This window comes from Capsicum annuum, chromosome 10, assembly GCF_002878395.1.
Source record: "Capsicum annuum cultivar UCD-10X-F1 chromosome 10, UCD10Xv1.1, whole genome shotgun sequence".
NCBI lineage: Eukaryota > Viridiplantae > Streptophyta > Magnoliopsida > Solanales > Solanaceae > Capsicum > Capsicum annuum.
In genome coordinates this window covers 137,338,623-137,348,795 of record NC_061120.1, presented here as the reverse complement: position 1 = coordinate 137,348,795, position 10,173 = coordinate 137,338,623, and the positions used below count along the sequence as shown (strand labels likewise).

At 35.1% G+C, this 10,173-nt stretch overlaps 1 long non-coding RNA gene across 23 annotated transcripts in view; it reads right to left on the bottom strand.

The window, feature by feature from the left end:
- The window catches only part of LOC107845367, a 36,809-nt gene extending 35,222 nt beyond the window's left edge, over nucleotides 1-1,587 (bottom strand). For 6 of the 23 annotated variants that reach the window (XR_007045911.1, XR_007045908.1, XR_007045903.1 and 3 more), the window contains exons 1-2: nucleotides 507-1,566; nucleotides 157-345 (exon numbers count right to left, since the gene is read on the bottom strand). This is a non-coding gene — a long non-coding RNA (uncharacterized LOC107845367). Of the gene's footprint in view, nucleotides 1-156; nucleotides 346-506 lie in introns of all 23 variants that reach the window. The other 17 variants (XR_007045900.1, XR_007045912.1, XR_007045909.1 and 14 more) reach the window with 7 other exon arrangements.
- Nucleotides 1,588-10,173: the final 8,586 nt, after the last annotated feature.

The following is a 10,173-nucleotide window of genomic DNA, read 5'->3' as shown; positions in this document are numbered from 1 at the left end:
TAGTTCAATTTATAGTATATCAAGTACCACAAAATGCAACAAGGAATCACACAGTTGACACGTTAATACAGACCATAAGTCCAAATCCAAGCAAATAGTGTCAACAACAAGAAGCATGAAGATAATCTCATAGGAAATTTAAAACTCGAGCATTACCTTAAGCTGATTGTTGGAAAAATTAAGCATGATTAAGGAGTGAATCTTCCCAAAAGCTTTAGGCAACATCCTCAACTAGCTACCAGACAAATCAACCCTTTCCACACTCTTCCCCGCCGCCTCTTGCAAAATGCCGATCACTTCCTCATTCACTTACTCCTTCACCTTAGAACTCTTCTCACCAGACACCTGTTCATCCAAATTACCACCAGCAATAGCAGTCTCGTAAGAAAATACTGTGCCGACATAATCAGCAGGTCTCATGTAAAGAAAAAGATCAATTTAATTAAATAGGACAACATAAAGTGCCGCACTTAAATGATGACAATTCAGTCCCAAGAAAAAAATACCATGTATTCCTTCCATTGCAGCCTTAACCACAGGTTGATCCGCTACTTCATAAATATCCTGAGTACTTGTATGACATCCAAACACTCTATCTACCCAACATCAAAACAAACAGTGCCAAAATAACTAAATGAGGTTCAAGGAAAATCTAATTCAGTAATAATATACCCAGTGTTATCCCACAAAGTAGGGTATGGGAACGGTAAAGTGTATGCAGACTATATCCCTACCTTAGAGGTAAAGAGGTTGTTTAAATAAACCCTTGGTTCAATAAAAATCAACAAATAGTAATAACAACAGTGGATAATAAAGGAGCAGTACCACATAAAATAAATAATGACATTTGAAGCACAAGAAACAATAGATAACAGAAGTCAAAGGACAAGAAATAACAAGAGTAATACAAACATTACCAAAGTAACAATATGAACTTTAAAGGAAATCTAATTCCCAAGCAATTGTTTTACAAATCATGAATAAATTTGACATTTTTCCCAAATTAAACTAGAAGAATTATCACAGCAAGTAGAATCAGAATCAAAGTGAAACCCAAAAGAATCTAGAATTGGGGTTAGTTATTTGGGAATAATGTCAGATTTGGAGGTAGCAAACAATCCAATAACTGACCAACCCCAAATTAACAAATTTCAAACTAAATTATGAGCTGTACAAATAAAAAAAATAACAGATTCGGATAGCAATAACACTGATTTAGAACAACTTCGGAAGAAAGAGATTAGGGCACATTACTAGATACAATAACAATCAGATTGGAAAATCATCTTAGGTAAAATTATTCGCGATAGATAAGATAAACCAGAGATTAGGGAAAATTATTAGCTGCAATAACACACTAAATTGAAGAAGCAATTGAAAAATCGGTGCGTATAGTGTTTGATTTGTTGCGACCAGCGGCTGATTTTGTTTGAGGATTGAAGGCATCGACAACAGTACTCGTATATGCTAGCTAGCTAGAGAGGTAGCTAGATGACCTCTTTTTCTTTTTGGGTAAATAATCCCTTCTTTAATTTCCATTAATGTTAATAAGAGTAAAAAAAAATGGTGCCTAATATTTTATTTTGGCGTTATTTTTCCCTCTCAAAGCTCCCAATTAACATTTAGGACCAGCTAAACAAAAATTAGGGATCGGATTTTTTACTTTCACAAAAAAATATAATATTAAGGGCCATAATTTAATCTCGTCCTAATAAGTATACTTTTAGAGACCAAATAATTGACTCATCCCTAAAAGTTGGTCTAAAATAAACCTTTTTCTTGTAATGTTCCTAGAATTGATGACTTATTTGATCAACTCCAAGGTGCCAGTTATTTCTCAAAGATAGACCTTAGATCCGGGTATCATCAGCTTAAAGTAAGGGAATGTCATATTACAAAGATAGTTTTCAGGGCCCGTTATTATCATTTTGAGATTCTAGTCATGTTCTTCGGACTAACAAATGCCCCAGCAGCCTTCATGGATTTGATGAACAAGGTGTTCAAACAATATCTGGATATATTTGTCATAGTCTTTAATGATTATATTCTTATCTACTCTCGTAGTAAGGATGATTATGCAAACCATCTTAGAATTTTGTTACAGACCCTTAGAGATCACCAGTTGTTTGCTAAGTTTAACAAGTGTGAATTTCGGCTAAGGTCAGTATCTTTCCTTGGTTCTAGCCGTAAAAAATTAGCATAGACCTATTTCCTTGTCAGACATTAGGAGTTTCTTGGGTCTAGCCAGTTATTATAAATGTTTTGTTGAGGGTTTCTTTTCTATTGCATCTCCTATGTCTAGATTTACCCAAAAGAAAGTTAAGTATTAGTGGTCAGATTCCTACGAAAAGAGTTTTCTGGAGTTAAAGACTCGACCCATTTCAGCCCCAATTTTAGCGTTGCCTAATGGTACAGATAGTTTTGTGGTTTATTGTGATGCATCTAGATTTTGTTTGGGTTGTGTTTTGATATAGAGAGGTAAGGTCATAGCCTATGCCTATAGACAAATTAAGCCCCATGAAAAGAATTACCCGACCCATGATCTTAAGCTAGCTACTGTTGTGTTTTCTTTAAAAATCTGGAGACATTATTTGTATGGAATGCATGTTTATGTGTTCACAGATCACAAAAACTCCCAATATATGTTTACTCAGAAGTTGAATCTCTATTAGAGAAGGTGCTTAGAATTGTTGAAGGATTACGATATGAGTGTGTTGTATCATTCGAGCAAGGCCAATGTAGTGGCAGATGCCCTTAGTAGATTGTCTACAGAAAGTGTTGCTCATGTAGAGAAATAAAAGAAGAAGTTAGTTTGGGAAGTTCATCGATTAGCTAGATTGGGAGTTAGGTTAGTTGACTCACCTGAAGGGAATGTTTGGGTTCAAAGTAGTTTCGAATCTTTCCTAGTTTTGTAAGTGAAAGAGAAGTAAGATAAGGATCCTAGTTTGGTCAAATTGAAAGAGTCAGTTAAACACCAAAATGTAGAGGTTTTCTTCCAAGGGGGAGATGGTGTGTTGAGATACCATAGTAGATTGTGTTTGCCTTATGTTAATGATTTGAGGCAGCAAATTATGGAGGAATTTCATGGTGCGTGTTATTCCATCGATCTAGGAGCCACCAAGATGTACCGCAACTTGCCGGAAATCTATTGGTGGAGTGGAATGAAAAAAGATATAGCAGAGTTCGTACCTAAGTATGCAACTTATCAACAGATTAATGTAGAGCACCAAAGACCTGGTGGTGCGTTGCAAGAGTCTGGCATCCCCACTTGGATGTGGGAAGAGGTGAATATGGAATTTTTGACTGGTTTACCCCATTTGCATCGTTAGCAAGACTCGATTTGGGTTATTATAGACATATTGACTAAGTCAGTGCATTTGTTACTAGTTCACATGTCTTACACAGTTAAATATTAGGCTAAGTTGTATATCTGAGAGATGGTTAGATTGTACGAAGTTTCTTTATCTATCATCTCTGATAGGGGTGCTCAATTTACCTCTCAGTTTTGGAGAGCCTTTCAGAAGGGTATTGGTACCCAATTTCATCTTAGTTCAGCCTTTTATCCACAGTAGATGGTCAGGCAGAGAGGACCATTCAAACTTTAAAGAATACGTTGATAGTATGTGTTCTTGATTTCAAAGGTAGTTGGGATGAACATTTGCCACTGATTGAGTTCAGTCATAATAACAGTTATCATTCTAGTATTTAGATAGCTCCATTTGAGGCTCTTTATGGGCAAAGATGTAGATTGCCAATTGGTTAGTTCAAAGTGGGTGAGGCTGCCTTGATTGGGCCAGACATGGTATTTAAGGACATGGAGAAAGTTCAGTTGACCAGATAGAGATTGAAAACAGCCCAAAATCATCATAAATCTTATGCCGACGTGAGAAGAATAGATTTTGAGTTTGAGGTTGATGATTTTGTGTATTTAAAAGTTTCACCCATAAAAGGGGTGAAGATATTTTCCAAGAAGGGGAAGCTTAGTCCCCGTTTTGTAGGTCCCTTCCATATTTTGAGTCGTGTTAGGAAGGTGGCATATGGGTTTGAGCTACCCACAAATTTATCCTCAGTCCATCTAGTATTCGATGTGTCCTTGTTAAAGAAGTGCATGAAAAATTCAGTCGTTACAGTTCCTCAAGGAAGTACATATATTTAGAATAGCCTTTCTTATGAAGAAGTTCCCGTGGAGATTCTTGATCGTCAAATTCGTAGGCTAAGGAACAAAGATATTCCCTTCATCAAAGTTTTATGGAGAAATCAGTCAATTAAGGGAGCTACTTGGGAAGCAGAAGTAGACATGAGTACCAAGTATCCTCATCTCTTCTCTAAGAACTTAGATTGAGCTGAAGGTAATAGTTTTCCTTTATTCAGTGTTTTCCCATTCTCAGATTCAACTATATAGTTATTTTTACGAGAATTCATGTACTTACAAATCAGTTCAGTTCAGTAGCTCATTTTAATTGACATTCACTTATTCATTTTATTTCTGTTGTGCATGATAGGTTATAGCGTTGGATTCCTCAGTATTTTTAGCTTATCTAGCCACATTCAAGGATGAATGTTCCCAAAGAGGAGATATTGTAATACCCCTCACTTTTTTTTAGCTTAAATTTGTTCCTAGAATGTTAAAAAATAGCTTCTAAATTGAAGAATATTCATTTCGTGTGGAATTTTCCAGAGTTAAACCTCCTATTTTGTGTTAAATTGAATTAGCTTTCCATCGATACAAAATTCGCCCAATTTTGACACTTGGTGAAAGAGTTGTGACATTTTTAAGTTAACAATATGCCACCTAGGCACTTGGTGTATTACGGAGGTTGTTAATATGATGATTGTCAAATTTTAGTGGCCCTTTGCAATAGGCCTGCATCGCGGAGAAGCCTAAATTCCCAATTGTCCTATTAAAGTAGACAGACATGATATTGGCGCATCACGAAGAGGGTCAATTTCCCAATTGTCGATTTCCAGTAGCTCGGTGTGATATTGGCACGTTGGGCTAGTAGAGAAAATGGCATTTCAAAGGGTCACCACGATGGTGGCGTATCGCGGAGAATATCCAATTCCCCTCATCCATTTTCCAGTAAGTCATCGCAATAGTGGCGCATCGCGGTGGCCACCCAAATTGGCTAAAGATTTATGTTTTCCAATTCCGCGTAGAAGTTGAAAAAGGATATTTTGGTCAATTCCCAAGCCCCCAATCCATCCAAAACACAAGATTATTCATATTCAAAGCACTTTGTGCTCATTATTCATCATTCTCTTCAACAGCAAATCCCTAGAGCTCGAAAACCTCTTCTCCAAGTAATCAAAATCCTCTATTAATTCTTCAAGAAAGCTTAAGATTGAGGATTTCCTAGGCAAGATAATCAAGAATCCTTCTCCAAGAACTCAAATAGGAATCAATAAGTCAAGTTTCTCTATCTAATCATCAATCAAGGTATCTGGGGTATATGAATAAGGATCTTCTTCCATCCCTGTGCCCAAAACTAAGTTTTAATTTAAAAATTATATGATTTTGAATGATTATTCATGAGATTTGAATTAGGGTTCAGACTCATTACTGCTCTTTGCAAGATTTTGAGATTTCAAGTATTTTAGAAGTTGAATTGCACGTCTATTTTCCTATTTTCATGCGTATTACAGTAATTTACAGATTTTGAGATAAATTATCATTGTTTTCAATATCAAGCATGATTATTATGATATTTTGACATGAGATTGAAGCATGGGTTAGTACCCCAAGATTAAATATTATCATTTCAAGAAAGATAATGCTTTAATATTTCTATTATTAGATTATTTACAGATTTTCAGTAAAGCTTTATTCTTTTGATTATCGGAGTAGCTATGGAATCCATTTTTCAGATTATTATAGATTACACAATTCAGATTATCTTTATTTGCAGATTTTATTAGATGAATGCATAATTGGTTTTACATAAATTCTTATTCTAGTTTTAAAGTGAATTTCCAATAGAATGAGTATAGCAAATAAAAAGGAAGTAGTATTTAGCACCGAACGGTAAGTGTGGGATTAGCATGCCCTATATTTCACAGAACTATATAGCCAATGTAGGTACAGATTATGAGATTATTCCCATTTCTATATGCATGATAGATTTGGCTTGTGATCGATCACATGGAAAGTAGCTTATACTCCCTGGCAAGAGTATGACACCTCTCTCGAAAGTGAGATTTTTTCTTTAGGAGGATGAGATGTTGGACTCCATGTAGCTCGCATGGTTTATGTCGGTTAAGAGAATCTCCCTTAAGATAAATAGTTTTCCCTGTAGTTTAATAGTAAAAATTTTCAGAAAACAAAGTGTAAAAACTCACACTTTACTCATATTATGCTTTATAGAAAGATAACAATTATAGACTTTAGCTTTTGGGTTTTACATTTTAGAAGTGAGATCTTTCTACACTTAGAAAGTATGATTTACAGACAGAATACAATTATAGCTTTCAGAACTAAGCGTTATGACTCACTTGACATATAAAGTATGATTGATTTATTATCCACAATTGCAGTATTTCAGATATTCCAACTTATGTGAGTCATTTACATTAAGCATGTATTGTTTTATAAATAATAATGACGAGATAATGTTTTTACTTATGCATTTCACACCTATATACTTAGTACATCCTCAAAGTACTGATCCACATATACGTCTATGTGTTACATTATCTCATAATGTAGGTTCAGGTGCTCAATATCAGCCGCGTGACTAGTTCGAGCATCTTCATCTATATCTGACAGTTGGTGAGTCCTTATAGTTCGGGGACCTATTACTCAGATTTTGCAGTTTATCAGTTTATGAGATTTTAGCATTTCTTTCAGACAATTTGAGTTAGCTGGGGGTTTGTCCTAGTGACTCTTTAGTAGTAGTAGTAGAGGTTTGTCAGACTGCCAGTTTTGATTTAGATTATTCAGCATTGATATTTCAGATATTATTCTCAGGTAATATAGACAATTTCGCATTCTAGTATGACTTTTATATCTATATTTCAATCATTATGAGATTTCGGCTTAGTAGTATGCAGACAGGGTTAGCTTAAGGCTACTCGTAGTCTTGAGCATCGTGCGATGTCTCGAGACCAGGTTTCGGGGCATTACATGCACACATTAGGAAATCATCTATATTTTTTTTGTTGAGAGAAAGTTATAAATTTGGAAAAAGAGATAATAATAGTAATTTGAAGCTACATACCTTCACTAGTAAACTAGAGCCATAATTAGAAAAGTTAACTTGATATCACAAAACAAGCGTTAGTAATGTGATGCACTCCCAATGAGAGAAAATAAGCGAAATTCACCTAAAGCAAGGTCGAGAGACGGTTAGGTGATGCATAACTTGTTTGATTTTGCAAGGAATGCATCAAGATAGTTTGATGTGAAAGAATAGTTTATGGAGTTATGAAGTCATGGGGAACACAATCCTAATGCCCATCTCATATTAATCACAACCCAAATTAATCAGGAATCATTACTATTACTCTTAAAGTTACAAAACCCATTTTTTATTTATGTTTTCCAATTACATCAGCAAGATCTTGATAGATTTTTTCCCTATTCCCTGTCGGTTCAACTCCAACCTAGTTGGGTTCTATATTTTTTGATAACACTTTATACTTTCTCAGAGGTGTAATTAGGGCGACATCAAATTTTAGAATCCTTTTGGGGAATACGATTATGAATTAATTTATCGAGTTTGTTGAAGTTATTGATTTTGTTTGTTGATTTCTAGTTTCTTTCTATTTCTAGGGCACATGCTGGTGTATGGCCTGCATTCAGAGTCAAGGAAATCTCCTAATCCCTTTTGATCCTAAGCTAGAAAAACCTATTTGATTGAAATATAAGATGGGGAGAGATAGAGTTCAAGATCACGGAGCACCGCTCAAAGAGGTTCACTATAACCTAACAACATTAAATTGGCCAGCTTAACATGGTGTTCACAAAATTGCATATCAATTAATACTCTCTCAATGGTCAATAACAATATTAGGAAAGCAACTGCCCAACGAGCAACTACGGAGGAACTCTCTTAACAGGAAGAGGAAATATGTCGAGCCACACATGACAAGGATAAAATAAGAAGGAAAAGAGGTCAAAAACCCATTCATTAATACATTCCAATATATGATGATTCAAATGAGGATTTGGTGTATATGAACAAGGTTAAATAGGTGCAACCATTCCACCAAAATTGCCCCAAGGGATCAAATTCAATATTATGAGCGCAATGATCTAGTTTCTGAACTTAATGAAGGTGTTTTCTATTTTGCCTACTGATGATGCAAATGTGCAACTTATGAACTTTGTAGGTATTTGCACTTCATAGAATCTATGTAAGGTAAGTCATGAAGCTATATGACTTAGTTTGTTCCCATTCTCTATGATATAAGAAGTGACTTTGCAATTGAGAGAGTTTCCTCATGGATCTATTACCACTTGGAATGAGTTGAACACATAATTCATGGATCAATTTTTCCTATATTCTAGAATGCTACAGTTGAAAGATAAGATCTACAATTTTAGAAAGTTATATTTTGAGGCATTATATAACACATAGTTAAGGTTTAAGAAAAAGTTGAAAAATCTTTCAAATCACAAAATCACAGGGAGAAACTTGATTGAGATATTCTACAAAACCTTAAATTCTAATACCAAGGATGTGGCTAATGCTATTATAGGAGGAGCATTTTTGAGTCTATTGGAAACATGATTTAAAAAATATTAGACTATATCACTAAAACCAATAGAGGGTGGCATACTCGTGAGGTAGATAGATCAGCTGCTAATTATTTTACTGGTGCTTCCAATGAGTAAAGAGCATTAGATAAGTCCCTGGATCAAGAGGTAGAACAACTATAAACTAAGATTGGTTTGCTTATGAAGAAATTTGTAGAAATTAGAGTAGAAAAAGTAAATGCATTGGGTTTATGAGGTAAGGCTTCTAGACATGAAGAGATAGATTTTGAGGAAGAACATAAGTATTAGGATAGAGAGATGGCGAGTTTCCAAGACAATGGCTAAGAGTCTAATCAAGACACTTCTAACTCAAGAAAAAGGAATAAGGTTAGAACAAGTATAAAGATAGGTATAGGGACAAGAGTAGAGATCATGATGGTGATTGGAGGAGGAAATATTATTGTAAGGATAAGAGTTGCCTTATTTTCCAGTATCTAGAAGTTCGAGAATAGAAGAATTGCTTGTAGAGCTTATGAACAGTTCTGAGAGCCAAAAGAGTTTACTTAAGGAAATTAAGGTAGATACTTAGGGGATGTGCCAGATAGTAGAGTCACATGAAACCTGTATTAGGTAGCTTGAGCAATAATTTGGGTAGATGCCTTCCACCCTGAATCAGCGTAAACCAGGCACTCTTCCTAGAAGTACTATTAAGAATATGAAAAAAACACTTTCTAGTGATTACCACTCAGAGTAGTAAGGCCATTATTTATCTACCTATGTTTTTGGTCAATGAGATGAGAAATGACCCTATGGAAATTATAATACAGATGAATATAAAGCAAAGAAGTTGGTGACTTAAACAGAAAAGAGAGTTGATAATAGTAAAGGAAAGGGTAAGGAGGTATACAAGTATTGAATCCTACAACCTGACCTCCTCCACATTTTACCCAAAGGTTGAAGAAGAAAGATAAGGAAATGAAGAATAAAAAGTTTATGTCTATGTTGAAAGAGTTGTTTGTGTACGTCCATCTTATGGAAGCTTTGGATAAGATGCTTGGTTATGCAATATTTATGAAGGATTTAGTGATAAAAAAGTGGACGGTGAGTTTGAGCTAGGTGATAATATACAATACTATAGTAACCTTGCCTTACGATCTTTTGTTAAAAAGAATGAAGATCAAGGAGTATGTACTATTCCTTGTACTATTGGGTCTTTCAAATTTACATTAGCTTTATGTGATCTAGGAGGTAATATTAACTTGATGATACTACTCGTCTATAAGCAGTTGGGGTTTGGGTCACCTAAGCTGACCTCTAAGAGACTTTTGATCATGGATTGCACTCTGAAGAAGATAGTTGGTATCTTGTGTGTTGTGTTGGCAAAGGTGGAGTCCCTATAATATTGGGAAGGCCTTTCCTAGCAGCGGGTAAGGCATTGACGGACATGAAGATGGGGAAAATAAAGTTTAGACTTAATG